Raw genomic sequence first — 17,739 nt, forward strand, 5'->3', positions numbered from 1 at the left:
TGATACTTCTATGCCCAGGGTCGCCCTCGCTCGCGCATAGAAACCATCCGTTAGTCATTCGCAGAAGGCTGTCATTTTTCACAAACAACAACACGCGAAGAGTAAACACTGGTGAACGTGTTCAGGAAAAGTGAACACACCTCCAATTTCGATTACCGGCGACGCTGGCGACGAACCTCTCTGCGCTGTTGGCGCAACAACGGGCGCCATGAAGGCGAATAAACACGCCATAACTCAGGAATAATTCACACTTTCAATAACAAACAAATTAAGAACTCACTAAAGGGAAAACAATGAAGATACGATGCACGGGGTCAAAGGGGACAACGCGGGAGCTAGGAACAACGCTGCTCTCCGCATACCAAAATGGGCGCACAACAACCGTACGCCAGACGGCGCGGCTGTCGCTGCAACATTCAAGATGGCGACGACTACGCAGAAAAGGTGTGTAGACCAACTCCTCACAAGGCCCGCTGGCAGATTCGAGAGCGGAACCGGAAAGGGCGACGCAGAAACGGCACAACGAGAGCGATGTACGCGAGCGACGAGTCGCTGTCGCTGCAACACGCGTTACGCGGAAACGTAAATGCGCTCGAATTCTTTCTCCGAGAGTGGCCTCGCTTTTCGAACTGTGGACCTGGTTTCTCCTCAAGTCCAGACGCAGCCGACGCTACAAGCTGCTGATGGGGCCCATCAGACAGCCTGAAAAGCGCGCTATCGTGGGGATCTTCGTGTTGCTGTACGCGCTCTGTCATCGTTGAACCACTTATTAGCAGAAAAGGCCCAGTGGCTCGTCTCTTTGACTGTGCTTGATTGGTCCCATTAGCTCATAGCGTCGGCTTCGTCTGTGCGGAAGCTAAAACGAAGTACAGCGGTGCCCTTTCGAGAAAGCTCCGTCACAGACAAGAAACGGAGCAAAAAAGAAGCTGCCGCGCACTTTCTAGCACTCGAAGATTTCCGCTGGCGAAAGTAAGTCTAACGTCCTTTCAAACTATATTCACAGAGAAATGAGGGCCACACTACGATCGCAGAGGACGCATCGGCCAAATTTGAAGTCTGGATGAAGTTGATTGAAAGATCGGTAAGTGCTTGCACGGACATTCACTGTCAGATCTGTTCATCTCTTCTTACCCTGTGTCAGAATAAATAAATATATGGCACTTATTTCTTCTAACACACGAACGTACGACCCCTTAACACTTCGAGCACAATAGAATTATTACTGGGCAGTCTGTCAGATCAAAATGTGGCCCAATGAAATTAATCGGGTTACATGTAAATCAAAATATTAAACCGGTCATCATTATGCTCACTTGTTTTTGAAGTGTCAATAACGGGAATAATATTTTGTTCGTAAACTTTTAATAAAAAAAAATTAACAAAAAATATGGCACTTAACTAATGTGCAGCGAGAATCAATCGAGAACTAAAGACCCCTGGCTGCCGAGAGGAAGCAACTCAAACCACCGAGAGCGCTCGTAATTTTATGGCGGCGTATAAGGACAGGCTATCAAATAAAAGGAAGGGCAGCTTCCCGCGCACACTGGTAGCACATGCATGCTTGCGTGGCTAGAGGTGGCAAGAGACAAGGGAGGTCCTTGTTCTTCACGCACTGCATCGCAAAACTAGCGGAGAAATGAGCCCCGCCAGGCGTGAAGCAAACTCCAAGCTTGCCAAATTGATTTTGTCTCGTTTTAGAGAAAAGTTATACTAGCGGCACGGGAGGCACTCTCTTGATCGAATGACGTTTTAGCGAACGCCCACGTTTCATCGAATGACACTTTAGCGAATAGTCGGACGCCGCGAAGCGGCGTTTTCGGGTGGGCCAAGTGAGTTCATATTTTTGTAATGAGTTGCCGCAGACTGTCGCCGCGAAGCGGCGTAAAGCGCAGCGCGACGGATGGGTTAACGCGCGCCCCCGTTATTCGCTAAAACGACCATTCGCTCAAATGTCGCCGTTCGCTAAAATGTCATTCGCTCTTGTGATATGGACCCCTAGCGGCACATATTGACGGTTCTTCGTAAATTTTTTATTTTATACTCAAGCACCTTGTTATATCTGAGTTATATTAAAAATTATTCCGAAATCGCTGCTGTCGCCACAATAATTCTCCACGAAATGTGATAGCATCTAGCGCGAGATCTCCGACCTGGCGAAGAAGGGGAATTCTAATCTGGCAACGGTGCTCACACTGCTCTCTTCGAAGAGCCAAACTTTCCCCCCGGGTGTCGGCGGTTTCGCGCAAACGACGTGATCGCTTAGCCTCGGTTTTATGTTGTCGCGTGCGTTTTGCCACCACCACGGCTACTCCAACCCTCCTGTTCCGCTCCCGCCGCGCGTCACTGGAAGCGTGCAAGGAGACTCTTTCCCCCCGGACAAAGCGAAAGTGGACGTAACGAGCGAACGAACAGAGCGAAAGACCACGGCGGCCGAACCGCGCCGCAGCCTTTTAATGTGGTTTCGACAGCCACATAAAAAAATGACCGAATCTCCACGTGGTGAATGATGTTGATTGGGGCGAAGCTCTGGTGGTGCTGATGATACTGATTTTATTGTTCATAGGTAGTGCTGACGGTGCCGATTTTTTTATTGCTCATAGGTAGTGCTGAGTTCCGGGTTGCATTTCGACTTCATTATTACGGCTTTATGGTCGGTGAAATGCAGAGTCAGTGATTCTTCTAGCGAATCAGCCTGGATCCGCTAGAAGCCGTGGGAACGCATCTCAACCGCTTAAGTCAACGGTTCATGTCAGAAAGAGAATGTGTGGTAAGGAACTTGGTTATATACGCATTTGAGCATTTGACCGCAGCGCCCTCTCGTCTATAAACGTTGAGCCAATGCGTGCAAAGTTTAACGCGATTATATACGCACTTGACCGCAGCGCCCTCTCCTGTATAGATGTTGAGCGGCTACATGCAACGTTTCATCCATGGCATCCCCAGCTCTTGAGTTACTACCACATCTCAGAGCCCCCTACTCGTCCCGCAGTCATGGCCGAGTGGTTAAAGGAGCTGTGCAACGATATTCAATTGGAATGTTTTTCTCTCTACACTAGCTTACTGGCACACCTCGGACTCAAGGATACTCACACGCAACACCATTGGCCAAGAAACTCCTTTGTTGTGGTGTAATTTCAAGGACAAAAGCGATCATTTTCATTCAATCTCTCCTTTGCAAAATTTGATGACGTAACTCGGGGATCGCAGTACACCCAAGTGACGATATTTGAATGCGGTTCACAGATTGGACCCGAGCATTGCGTGGGCACTCGACTTGGGCTCGTGACAATTGCAAGCTCGAGAAGCATTCGGGTTGTGACCCGTGTCCAATCGCTGCAACGACGACAACAGCCGAGCCATAACAATGTCTGGAACTCAGCGCGTGTCCTGCGCTTTGCCAACCCCTGCGCGTGGCTATGATCAACACTGGCGGCATATAATCGGCTCCAGATCACGTGGCCGCTTGTTCTGGCTGCGAGTTGAGGGGGTAAACGCCGCTCGTTTTTCTTAATTTTTTTTCTGGGACTTCTATTGCGTGGGGTGAAAAACGAACGCGTGTTTCATAGGTCATTAACGTTAGGGATCCGATTTAAGCGGTATTTGTGCACAGTACAAAAATTGTTGCATCGCTCCTTTAAGGCGATGGACTAGAAATCCCTTGGGGTCTCCCCGCACAAATTCGAATCCTGTCGACTGCGTAAAGATTTTCTTTTTTTTTTTTTTTTTAAGAAGACAGATGAGATGGCAATCGATGTGAGTACGGACGCCGGACGGACAAGGCTAGACCCTAAGGAGCTTCGCCCCTAAAAAATGTTCGTGTTGTGGAGTCAAGCCACAGCTCCCAAATACGCGAACTTTGACGATTTCCTAATTCTAAAATTCATTCGCCTTTGGTCCTTTACAAGTCAAAAACTCGAGAACTAAATATAGAGCTGGGCGTCGGTCAAAAATCTTACCTGATTAATTTTAACCCCTTAATCAATTAATTAAACGATTAATCAGCCTCGTTTTTTTCATCATAATATTTTTAAAAAGTAATATTCATATATATATATATATATGTATGTCTGTGTGTGTGTGTGTTTGTTTGGTTGTTTGGGGCGGGGTTTGCTCAATACTGTAAAGGACTTATTTGTCACCGGCTCATAATTTCGCGATTTAGTACAAAGATGAAGCTTTCTAATATTTCGCAGCTTCTAATTTTCGCGACGCGGTGGGATCTCAATATATATTCCAATATGTTTGCATTTTATCGCAATTTTTCGTGGGACCTATTTTTAGCGAATTGTAGGCGAAATTCGCGAAAAATAGGTCCTCGCAAAAATTAAGTCGTCTATAGTATGTGATAAACGGCGCAATACAATTTCGACTATGAATCAACTTTCATACGTAGTTGAGAACAGTTTCAAAGACACTCACATTCACAGATCATTACTTCATCTGCGTGAGGCAAAGGCATTCATTGATAATCGCCGGCAACGTTGGCCTCCATTGATTGTTCACGATGGTTTTGATGCGCTAAACGGACACTCATACGGCGTCGAAGTGATCGGGACAAGTGCCATTTTCCTCACTTGTCTGGAGTCCCAAATATTGCCCTTTGTGTTTACTGTAGGTTAAAATATCCCTAAAGTTTGCTGTTCATGTAGCTGTACTCGTTCATGTTTGCGTTGTGAAAGCATTTAATTTTGACTTTCTTTTGGTTCTTCAGAGCGTTACCGAATAACCGGTTAAAAATTAATCACGATCAAAAAATTAATAGATTAATCGGTAGGTTCATCGATCAGTTGCCCAGCCCTAAAAGATAGGACGCAAAAACGGTTTTCAGTTTCGCCCTAATGAAATAAATATTTCACCAATATACACACTTTTCCTTTCTCGCGTTCTCGAGACATGGCCCCTGTTTTCTGCACAATATGAAGTAAAATCGCGCAATGATCAGCTAAGGGAAGCTGAAACGGTTTTAAAAAAGAATGAGTTAATGCTTCTTTTTGGCGTAGGTTTTCCTGGAGAATCTACATCACCATCATCTGAGATTATATAGTAAGGGTGCAGGCGAGCTGGTGAATGTTAACCATGTTGAATAACCTGAGTCTAAGACAGAAGTGAACAAATCAGTCGAAGGAACCGAAAAAGACAGGACGACGTCTCAAACTCAGCTACCAGGTTTATTTAGTCCGCCTCCTTCCATAACCCACAATCAGCCACTACCTACACAAAGGGACAACCTCTAAACAGTCCAAACGCCAAAGCCTCCAGTACACAAAGTAGTACTATTGACGGCCTTTATGCCGATTCACAAAGATAACTCTACAATCTACCCCAAAATTTAACAAAAGAATCAGTACCCATTTCATTCCAAAAGAAACACAAGCAATGTTTTCTTTACACACAAAAAAAAAAAAAAAAACTTTATGCCAGCGATGAACAGATGACACACACTGAATCTAAAACGGGGCAAAAGTACACACATCCAAAAAAAAAATATTTTTAAGAAACTTTTGGAATTGTTATCGAACTGACTCTGACTGACCGAACTGACTTTTTAACCGTACTTCTTTCCTTCCTGTTCGACTACCGTCGACTTCAGATAAACCTCGAGGATCGTTAGGAAACTCTCTACCGATATACCTGAACCTGCTTGGAAATTTACGAAAGTCAACTCCAATGCCTCACTCACTCTCTGCATCAACCGAGTCTTTTCTAGTAATAAAGGTCCTTAATATCCATGGACAAAATCTGTCATTCGAAGATCGTAAGAGCTGGGGTTGTAAAGTCGTTGGTCAGAAACGCGCTAGACAGATCGTGTGTTCATTGCCTCGCGGATTCGGTTGAAAGACAATGCAAAAGGTTGATCAGTGTAGGGTATAAAGACAGTTTTATCAAACAAAAATTAGAAATGGTTATCAAAAGAAGGAGAGAAAAGGAACAAGGTGAAAGGACTAGATTTGTTGTGATCCCATATTTTCATGAAATTTCGCACAACTTGAAGGCATGCGCGAAAACGTTTGGCGTAGACACAGTCTTTACCTCGGATATTAAACTCAGTAGACTGACGCCATTTCAAACAGGTGCGAATAACTGCAAAAAGAACCACCGTGAAAAATGGGTAAATTGCGAGAATGGTGTTGTGTATGAGATACCACTGGGATGCGGGTTTGAGTACGTAGGACAGACATCATGATGCACCAACGACAGATTAAATTAACACAAAAGAAACGTGAAAAACAATGCACCGAACTCAGAAATCGCAAAACATGTCCACGAATGTAACGACTGCACTGCGATTTGGTCGGAGACAGAAATCATTCACAAGGAGAGGAATGATGCAAAAGACTAGTAATGGAGACGGTGCGGATAAAATCTCTAGGTAATTGCATAAGTCGGGCCTCGTTACAGTTCAATAAAAATTCCAAAAGATTTTTTTTCTTTTTTGTGTGTACCTTCGCCCCGTTTGAGATTCAGTGTGTGTCAGCCCTTCATGGCTGGCATAATTTTTTTTTTTGTAAAGAAAACATTTTTTTAATGAATTAGGTACTTATTCATTTATTAAATTTTGGGGGAGATTGTAGAGTTATCTTTGTGAATCGGCATGAAGGCCGTCCATAGTACTACTTTGTGTATTGGAGGCTTTGACGTTTGGACTGTTTAGAAGTTGTCCCGTTGTGTAGGTAGTGGCTGATTGTGGGCTATATAAGGAGGCGGACTAAATAAACCTGGTAGCTGAGTTTGAGACGTCGTCCTGTCCTTTTCTGTTCCTTCGACTTATTTGTTCACTTCTGCCCCAGTCTCAGGTTATTCACAATGGCTACCATCATCTGTTCTCAAAACAACACTGAATATGAAAACAATCGAGAAAAAAAATGCAGCCGCCCACCACCGCCGAACGTCATCGGTTGGTCGAGCCGTGATGTCCTAAAATGAGCAGGCACGGTTGTAATTGCATCTGTCGCTCAACTACCAATCGGAAATCCTTACCTCGTTTCGTCTCCGCTTCGCGTAAGCTCCTCGAATTCGCTGAGGTCCCTGCATCTTTTGTAGCAAGATGCTCGGAACTGCTGGACCAGCATCCATTTACTGAAGTTGAACCTCTTCTTCCACACCCATTCGTTCCGAGGTACCCAACTAATGGGTGTGGAAGAAGATCTTCAGTAAATGGTTGCTAGTCCAGCAGTGCGTCTGTCCTTTTTTCTCTCTCCCTCTATTCGTGTATCTTCCTACGTTCAGCTGGCATCTTTGAGAAGCATGAATCACCAACTAGCTTAGTATCGACGATGCACAAAGCTGGCTCTGCGAGCCGAGGAGCATGAGGAACCTTTCCTGACAACACGTTTTCCCTTCTCCTTTTACTGCCCAACTTCAAAGGCGTTTATCTAGATAATGTGGGCATAAAATAGCCTAGTTTTTTTGTGATATGTGTGATGCTTGGAGTCGGATAAAAAGAAAATCATGCGTTTTTAATCATATTTAAAACAAATTCAGCTTCCCTTCAATGTCTTTTGGAATGCTTTTTATGGGACCCCCAGTCCCCAAATTTCGTCCGTCCTTCCTTCCATTCCGATAATTTTAGCAGGAAGATTGACCTCACGTGACCTAAACATCAATTAGCTTTTTCTGCTAAATTTATCGGAAAAACTGACGCCACGTGACCTATTCATAAATTCAATCTCCCTATTAAATTTTGCAGAAAATTTATGCCGCGCGACCTACAACAATTTAGTTCGCTACAGTTAACGGGATTAGTTACTTCACGTGACCTTTGTGCCAAACTTGTTTCTCCGCTAAATTTAGCGGGTAAATTAATAAATGCATTTGTACTTCTTCGCTCCACTAAGCGATCGGCCTGATGTCTTCTAAACAAATTTAAAACATCGCCTCCTCATATACCGCATTTCATGTAACATAAAACTTTGGAGATAAAAGTTTGTTTTTCTTAAGGTTTTGAGAGTCTTGTTTGCGAGCCGGTTAGGCTCCCACTCGCACCGCCCAAGGCTAATGAGTGCTTACCGTAAAAACCCCTAGAGATGGCCCACCTAACATCGAGAGCAAATCGGGTGAAAATATGGAGTGGTATAACTTTCGCTGTACAATCGAGAAAAAGTTTAAAAAATTGTTATTTTAGGTCGTGTCCCTTCCAAGCTTCCTATGGTGGCGAGGGGCAACGAAGCAAAGATGACTGTACTTCCCAGTCAGCAACGTTCGCTCACATCCCGCCATAGCTAACTAGCCGCGTTTAGTAGGAATACTTCATATTCCTACTAATACACTAACAGTGCCCGGCAGAACCCCACATCTTCAGATTCCAAACCGCGTTAACGCCAAGGCCATCTTTGGTCACAACACTGCTATTACTAAAAGTGGACTAGCTTGCGGTGTATAAAAAACAAATATAGCAAATCAAGCCAAAATTAGGGGTGGGCTATTTTTCGGGGATGGGGCATCTCTCGAGATTTTACGGTAATTATTTATCCGAGTTAATTATTACCTGACACTCGTTTACGTCACGGGGCACCAATTATGTCTTCACGCCACGAAAATCAAGACATGTGATGGATGTTTTAAAGAGGCCGTGCAACGTTCTTGGGTAGGCATGTTTCTCACTTTACACCAGCTTACTCGTACAACTGGGGCCCAAGAATACTCGAGCGCAACCCCACTGAGTGACAAAAGAAGAGTCTTAGTCGTGGTGGAATCCCAAAAGTAAAAGCGGACCTTTTCTTTCAGTCCCTTTTTCGCAAAACTTGATGACGCAGCTGCGGGGACAACGCGGACAATGCGGTGACCGGGACTGCACCATCACGCTTTCCGATCCCCGATGAGACGATATGTAAATGCGGCTCATACGGTGGAGGGCACAAACACTGCGTGGATGTTTCCTCGACATGCATTCGGAGAGCGGCTCGTACCCAATCGCTCGGGTGATGGGAATAACCGAACCTTAACAATGTGTGGAGCTCGGCACGCGTCCTGTGCTCTGCCAATGCTAACGCGCGGCTATCTTAAAAAAAAAAAAAAAAAAAAAAAGCTTTGGCGGCATATTAATGTTTCAGATAACATGGCCGCTCGTTCTGGCTGCAAGTTTAGTAAGAAAACGGTGTTTGTTTTTCTCTGATTTCTTTTTCCTGCGACTGCCATCGCGTGGAGAAAAAGAACAACGTGTGGTTCATGTTTTTTTTAATTTCAATGGAATCTTTCTAACCTGTGTATATATTAAAAGTACCAAAATTGTTACTCGCCCCTTTACGTTTGTGTCCGGTCAGGTCGCAGTGTTCCCCAGCTCTCCGTTGTGCTCGCGATTTGAATGACTAACTTTCGCGGATTCGTCCTTGTCTGAGAAGAAGGTAGTTGTAGCAAACTATTGGTGTCATTCCGTACAACGCAGGCCCGCGATATACGAAGCGAACTCCAGGAAGACCTCCCGGCCTTCAAGCAAAATGAGCGTGCAGGTAAGCTGTATGGTCGTTGTGCACATCCATGTAACACAACACGGTTTCGACAGCATCGATACCATCCGTAATATTTCTTAACAACTAGTATTAAGCCCTTCGATTCGGGTATTAGATCGTTGATACATGGCACACGGGTATGACCAGGCAACCCTGTATTTTTTCTTCACTGCAACGCCGAATCACGCCAAAATTCGAGACGAGCAAGCTTAAATGTGTCTGGTTTGCCGGTGTCACGGTGTCAAGTGGTGACATCCCGTGACGTCAGATCACGTTACTTCAATTTCCTCCTTAAATTTAACGGACAAACAAATTCCTGGGCGTAGAAAAACGTATTTCATGTTTTTGAAATTACTGATGAGGAAGTTTTACTTGATACATTATTCAATGAGAGGACAAGAATGTAAGTAAAATATCTTCCTCCAGCACGTACTCGTCGCCCTCAGTCACGCTTTGACTGCTCGTGCGTTTCACGAGACGCCTGTAGGTGTTGTTGGATGTACAAATTTACGAACACGAAAGCATAGGTTTCGACGGTACTTTTCTTTGAGCTAGTGTGCGTGCATATCAAACTTCTTTTTTTTTTTAATGCGGTACGCTCCTGCACGCCAAATATTTTTGGAATGACATACGCTCGTGTCCACGCCGTTCCCCAAAATGTGCCTACCTTGTTTGACATAACACCCCCCCCCCCCCCCCCCCCCGGAAAAAAAAACGTTTAGCTTTTTTACTTTGGTGAAGAAGAAAGAGCAGCACAGCTGCAGCTTCTGTTCCCGGCGGTGGCTTTCCAGGCGAGCGATCTGCTCATCTTTCGTAAGGGAATCTGAAGCGCTCGGCGCAGTGGAACTTTAGGCGAACCATTGCAGAACTATTCGCGCTGCTGCGCGCATGGCCGCTCGTCCCGTTCCCGCTCTTCTTCCTCCGAAGAAATGTTGCCGCCAGGTATGCAACGGCAGCAACCAGTCGTCTGGTGGCCGCTGGAAAGGTTGGCGCAAAATATGAGCGACGGCGGCAAGCAGACAACCGCCAAAAACACAACACACTATTGACAGCTACCGCCATCTGTGAGCGAAGGCGGCAACCAGTGTGTTGTGTCGACATTCGTTTGGGACCGGACAGGATGCTGCGGAAACTAGCCCTTAACAATTCCGCTGTAAAAAAATGCGAGCGAACAAAAGTGCAGTGCGATGTTTTCCAAAGGTAGTGTCAGTGCGATTTAACAGAACGAAGTGGAAGTTACGTGTTACGTGACAGCTTTAAGACGCGCACGGTTATATTTTGTTTAAAGCTGTGCAAATTGCAGATACATAAATAAAATAAGCTATTTTCTAAGCTTGCAGCTTCATAAGCACTTACGAGTTAATTCCTGTGCAGTGACTCTATGCGTAACATGGGCTAATAAACCAATTTAAAAATTTGCACCGCAGGTTTTGCTGGCTCGTATAACGAAATAATTACGTAGTCGCCATCTGCGGCTGCTGCACTTGCAGTTTGGCCTACTTAATATAAACATAAAAATAAAATTGAAATAGTGTATGAATAGTGGCATAATGTTTTGTAATAATGTTTTGATTGCACACTACAAATTTTCTAATGATACGCATAAATTTCTGGTGCTATTTTATTTTGTGTGTGTTAAGGCGATGGCACTAAGTTCTTAATTACTATATGATGTTTTATTTTTATATAAAAGTAAGAAGTAAAGAAAGATCGCTAGAAGTGTCTTGTAACTAAGTTTCGTTACAAATCACCGCGGCAAAAATGTAACGTTACAATTACTTAATAAACTAACTGAGTACATGTAACCCCTTGCTTGTAATGTATTACCTCCCAAGTTTGATCTGAAGCTACCAAGCCGGCTCTATCTGCGTGAAAACGAATAAAGCACTGCATCTAATTCTCATTGCAATAGACCCTTCCGGAAAATTCCACAAATCTCTCGTGAACTGCACCGCGCGGCGTGGTACATTATGGGTCCTTTCCGATGTACGCTCAGACCAGCTCGCAAGCTCCGTGCGTTCTGGAAGCAGCCCCTCCTTTCTTAGCAGCGTGAGTTCAGAACACAAATAAAGCCCAGCGAACACATCCCGAAGCCAATACGTATTCAGTTTTGTTACTTTCCTGTTTTCTTTGCGTTCTGAAATTGCAAATGTCTAAACAAACATTAACCGCTCCTTTTATTCATGGCAACTCCTTCACGCGCCGTACATCGGACAGCCGTTTTGCGTTGGAAGACGATGGGAGGCTTTGGATATTTCCGGAATAATGTATTGATACCGACGGGGGTCAATATCGATAGAGATCGTTTGCTCTGACTGTGTACTGAATAGCTTTTTTTTTTCCAATTAGGCAAGACATTTAATGAGTAATGCTATACTTAAATGGTACGATGAAGACGTCGACAGAATTTTAGGGTAGTGCGAAATCGTCAGCTAAACGTATATAGGCGTTTTCAGCTCTATTCCGCAATGGTTTTAGGGTCAAATTTTTAATTTTGTCCAAAACAAACATTTGTTTTGGGGCGCTTTCTTTAAATAAAAGTGAGCGTTTTTTTGTTTTTGTTTTTATTTTATTTTTTTACTAGTTATGATTATTGAAGTGGTAGAGGCAAAAACCGATGTTTCTCCCACAGGTCGGAAACTACGTGTCTGAACGCCCGCTTTTTTCTCCTTTCTCAAAATATTGCACTAAGATTTTTTTAGACACTCTCGTAGTAGACTTCATTCGGCATAAGGAAGGGGTCGGCAAACGACGGCCCGTGTGCTGCATCGAGCCCACGAGACAATACTTACGGCCCCTGACACGCCACCAGAAATAACTACACTCTTAATCTGGGGCCGTCAAACGTCACGGCCATAGCCGTGACGTTCAAAGTTTTCAGGACTTAGCCATAGAGTAATATAGTAAACGTAAAGAGAGGACACAGGAGCCGATTCGCGGCCCAGATAGTGCATTTCATACCCTCCGCTACGTGGCGCTTTTCTGCAATTTAGTTAAAATTATTTAAAACTATTTCTGTGAAAAGTATTTATTTTTTAAATGGCAATGCTTTAAAATTGTTTAAAGTACTTAAAACCACCAAATAGTTTAAAGTCAAATACGTCACAAAAACCACGTGATGAATGGCGCCTGCCATGGCCTGCCTGCATGCACGCCGTCGCCTCTACATCATTCTGCATGGCCTCTGTTCGTCCCTGCGTCGTTCGTCTGTGCCGTGCGTGCCGTCCATCTGTGCTTTCTGCTGCATCATGTTCGGTCGACTTTGCATCAATCAAGGTGACGCATGACCACCCGCGAGCTCGCATGCTCGGCGTGAATTCGTGGAGCCGATTGGTTCGAGCTTCCCGCGTTGTTGTTTCTGCCGGGCTGTCTGGCTGCACTTGAACGTGTGTGCAAGTTGATTTTCGGTGAGATTGTTTAAAAAAAAAGAATTTAACTTATGACCCTGCACACGACATTGTCCATGGGTTTACAGATGACGGTGTTGAACGAACCGCTAACATTGCACATAGAGCCTTGGTTGTTATGCTGTCTGAAATTTCCAGGAGGTGCATTTAGCCCCTTGCAGACACTGTTGTGCACACTCCAACGTCTTCTGTTTAACGCAGTCTCCTTATTTCTCGCATTCGGGAGCTTAAAGGCCTGTTCACACATACAGCGGAGTGCTAAGTTAGCGCTACGTGAGCGCTCCATGGAGCGGCCATGTGGCGCTTCCTAGCGCGTGACTTAGTTCTAACATAGCGCGCGATTAGCGCTTCTGTAGCGCCTTGTTAGCGCTCCAGTAGCGCCTTGTTAGCGCTCCTGTAGCGCCTTGTTAGCGCTCCTGTAGCGCCTTGTTAGCGCTTCAGTAGCGCTCTGTTAGCCCTTCAGAAGCGCTTCTTGTACCGCGGGGCTGCGGACTAGCACAGAGCTCTTTCGAAGGTGATTATTTGTTTAACTGCGTGTCTTTGAAACCAGGGTCACGCATATCGAATAGAAAGCGATGAGGCCGTACCCAATCAACTAGTCGCTCAGAGTCCATGAGTCTGGATCGTGTGCCCGACCCTTTGCTTGGAGAGTGGCTCTTTTACTTCCTCTTCTTTCAATGCCAAAGACAAAACAACAACAACGGAATCGACGTGCACGCGCTGTTCCGCAGCAGCAAGCACGATACAAGGAGCGTGAGAGCGCTAACAACGCGCTTCTGTAGCGCTAACAGAGCGCTAACAAAGCGCTTCGGAAGCGCTAACAGAGCGCTTCTGAAGCGCTAACGGAGCGCTACATCACGCGCTAGGAAGCGCCACATGAGCGCTCCTTGGAGCGCTCACGTAGCGCTAACTTAGCGCTCCGCTGTATGTGTGAACCGGCCTTAAAGGGGCGGTGCAACGATATTCAATTGGAATGTTTTTCACTTTACACGAGCTTAATGGCACTAGTGGGACTCGAGGATACTCGCACGCAACGCCACTGACCAAGAAATTCCTTTGTTGCGCTGTAATTTCGAGGACAAAACCGAGTGTTTTCATTCAATCTCTTCTTCGAAAAACCCAATGACGTAGCTGGGCGGTAGCAGTACCGCCCAGTGACGATATTTGAATACGGCTCATAGATTGGACCCGAGCATGGCGTGGACACTCGATTTGGGCTCGTGATAATCGATAGCTCGAGAAACATTCGAATAGTGTCCTGTGTCCAATAGCTGCAATGACGAAAACAGCCGAACCATAACAATGTCTGGAACTCAGTGCGTGTCCTGTGCCTTGCCAACCCCAGCGCATGGCTATGATCAACATTGGCGGCATATAATCGACTCCAGATCACGGGACCACTTGTTCTGGCTGCGAGTTGAGGGGGTGAACTTTGCTTGTTTTTCTTTAGTTTTTTCTGCGAGTTCGATTGCGTGTGGTGAAAACGAACGGGTATTTCACAGATCATTAACGTCAGGAATTCGTTCTAAGCGGTATTTGCGCAAAATACAAATATCAGTGCATCGCCCCTTTAAGACTGCTGGCTTCACAGTAAAGGCTGTGGTCTGTGGTTAGGGGGCTTCAAACGTAAGCTTGGTGTGTGTGGTGGTATGCCATTTTTTGAAGGTGACAACGAACACGTTTACTTTGTTTTTGATGTTCCGCACCTTCCCAAAACAACCAAGAGCAATCTCCAGGCCCACAAACTTTGCATTGGAAATGAGGTCATTGAGTGGTCTTCTATTGTTGAACTTTATTGTTCTATCCACGAGATGAGCTTGCAATTGGCTCCGAAACTTACTGAGAGGCATATTTTTTCAAGAACCTTTCTGTAACATGGAAGAAAATTGTGCCCCACAGGTACTGAGTGCCTCACTCTTTCTTGCAATCATGTCCCTTGTTTATGCCAAGGAACTTCCTGAGGCAGCCATGGCTACAGCCTATTTCTGTGATAGGATGTGCATACTTTTTGATTGTCTAAATAGCTAAAAAAATCAAGAAGACAGGGCAGAAGTCGCGTCATGCCATTCTGAAGGGAGAATTTAAAATACTTGATTTTCTCCATCAGTAACTCGGATGGATTTCAGCATGGCAGTTCCAAAGTAGGAGGCAGCCATAAGCCATCATTGGGCGGCAAGTTACTATAAAGAGTGTCCTCATGCTCTTTTTGGTGAGCTTTCAAGCAGCCATGACTTTAAGTTCTTACTTATACGACGCCTGCAGCAAGACACACTTGAGAACGTTTTTGAAGCTATATACGACAAATGCTGGGCTGCAACACAAACCGAAATGTGCATCAGTTCACCTCAGGACCAAAACACCTCTGGATAAAGAAACTGTTCAAACTGTCGGACAATGAAAACGTAGAGGATGACAAAGCTGACCTCCTAAAGGAGTTGCAAATATCTTCGCACCATGAAAGTTTAATTTTAGACATTGTGGAATGTCTTCCAATTGATAACTTCCCGCCACTAGAGGATATTTCTGAGCTGGCATCAGACATCAGGTCTAACATAATTGATGACTCGTCCACTTTTTTTATTACGTTTGGGGCTATCTGATTAAAGGAGCTGTGCAACGATATTCAATTGGAATGTTTTTTCTCTCTACACGAGCTTACTGGCACACCTGGGACTCAAGGATACTCACACGCAACGCCATCGCCCGAGAAACTCCTTTGTTGCGGTGTAATTTCAAGGACAAAAGCGATCATTTTCATTCAATCTCTCCTTTGCAAAATTTGATGACGTAACTCGGGGATCGCAGTACACCCAAGTGACGATATTTGAATGTGGCTCATAGATTGGACCCGAGCATTGCGTGAGCACTCGACTCGGGCTCGTGACAATTGCTAGCTCGAGAAGCATTCGGGTTGTGACCCGTGTCCAATCGCTGCAACGACGACAACAGCCGAGCCATAACAATGTCTGGAACTCAGCGCGTGCCCTGCGCTTTGCCAACCCCAGCGCGTGGCTATGATCAACACTGGCGGCATATAATCGGCTCCAGATCACGTGCCCGCTTGTTCTAGCTGCGAGTTGAGGGGGTGAACGCTGCTCGCTTTTCTTAAATTTTTTTCTGGGACTTCGATTGCGTGGGGTGAAAAACGAACGCGTGTTTCATAGGTCATTAACGTTAGGGATCCGTTTTAAGCGGTATTTGTGCACAGTACAAAAATTGTTGCACAGCTCCTTTAAGCTTTTGCTTGAACAGGCAACTTACAGCTGTGGCTGTTCTCAGCTGCTATCGGATGAGTCTAATAACTTGACCAGGCCTCACCAGTACTGTCTTGTTCCTAAGGCATACCACGTGCCTGGAAAATTCTTCGGGAACTTAGTAGTACCATCACAGGCTGCCTTTTATTTCATTCAGCAACTAGAAAATCCCTTTCTTCCCATAATAGAGAGTGTGACACATGTTCGAGGAGTGTGTGCCGCCTTGTATAGCACACTTTGAGGTCTGGATGGTTTTAGCCTTTGCCCAGAGGAGTACGTACCACAAAGACGTTTTAAAACTGTTTTGCAGAATACGCTTGTGTTGACATGTTTGATTTCATAACCGGAATTTGGACAAATTTCGGTTGCACTCTTCACTGGCTAGTAAGAACGAGACAGGTTTAACTGTTAATAGTGTATTACCAGAAGTGGTTGCCAAACCAATAACAAAAAGTGCTTATTAAGTGGGCGGTGCGGCTTGCTCTCCAAATATTTGCTTCCCCCTTTTCCAGCGAATGTGTATCACGGCTCCCTAACAAAAATATCTGTCCACTTTCTACAAAATTTCGATAGAAAATAGTGTACAGAGGCTAAAAATATTTGAAAGAAAATGTATCCACTTTTGTATCCACTGTCCATAGTTTTTAGCCGCTTTTTTCTGAAGCCATATTTCTTTTCTGAACAATTTGGGGGAATGTTTAGGGACGTTGAATCTTGTCAGATTTCGAATATAGTTCTCATTGTTTGGTAATGGCTCGCCCGCAGTGAGTTCGAGGCTATGCAAATTGGTGTTTTTTTTTATATTTGCCGGAAATCGGGAATTTGTACTATCCGGCGTGTGCTTCGCACTGTTATTATGCTATTATGACTGGTAATTATAGCGATGACTTATTTACTTTTGCACCTACTTCCCGTACCCGAGTCGGCGTGAAAGTGAATGTATCATACAGCATGTTGCGTGGAATGGTTTTGTTAACTTGGTTCCGCTAAGAATCTATTACGAAGTGTACGATATGCCGAAGTCCTTCATACTCATTTATTTTTGTGAGTATCGGTCTCTTTCGTATAAAACATACATTGCTTCTGAAGTAAATCATGTATACATGAATGTGGTCCAATAAAATGTGTTCGAACCACTTACTGTTGTTGACCCCAAAATGCTCCACCAGCCAGGAGTCAATGCGGCGATTGTGTAACTTCAATGCTTTACAATAGAAAAAGAGCAAGAAATATATATACTTCTGCTTTGTGAAGTAAGTTGAAATATTGTTTGACACCTTTTGCACAGACTCTATCGTGAAAAATAAAGCAAAAGTGCGTCAGTATTAAAAAAAGAACTAAAAGAAACACCGGCTTTGGGAGTCAAGGAGCTCCCGAGAGCCGAGCGAGGCGGGGAGGAAAGAGAGAGAGAAGGGTACCGGAGAACCGGAGCAAAAACGCCCAAACCGAAACCGAAACTAACTTGACCGGAAACGGAATCGGATTATACTTAATACCGCCCGCTAGGAGCGCAACTTGTCACTGGTCTATCTGGGCCGCTGGGGCCAATGGCAGTGTCCGCTCTTTACCTTGTGTATATTACTCTATGACTTAGCCGCGAACTGATCCGGCCCCGTCAAAATAGCCGTGTAC

The sequence above is a fragment of the Ixodes scapularis genome, unplaced genomic scaffold (assembly GCF_016920785.2).
Source record: "Ixodes scapularis isolate PalLabHiFi unplaced genomic scaffold, ASM1692078v2 PGA_scaffold2__306_contigs__length_199485367, whole genome shotgun sequence".
NCBI lineage: Eukaryota > Metazoa > Arthropoda > Arachnida > Ixodida > Ixodidae > Ixodes > Ixodes scapularis.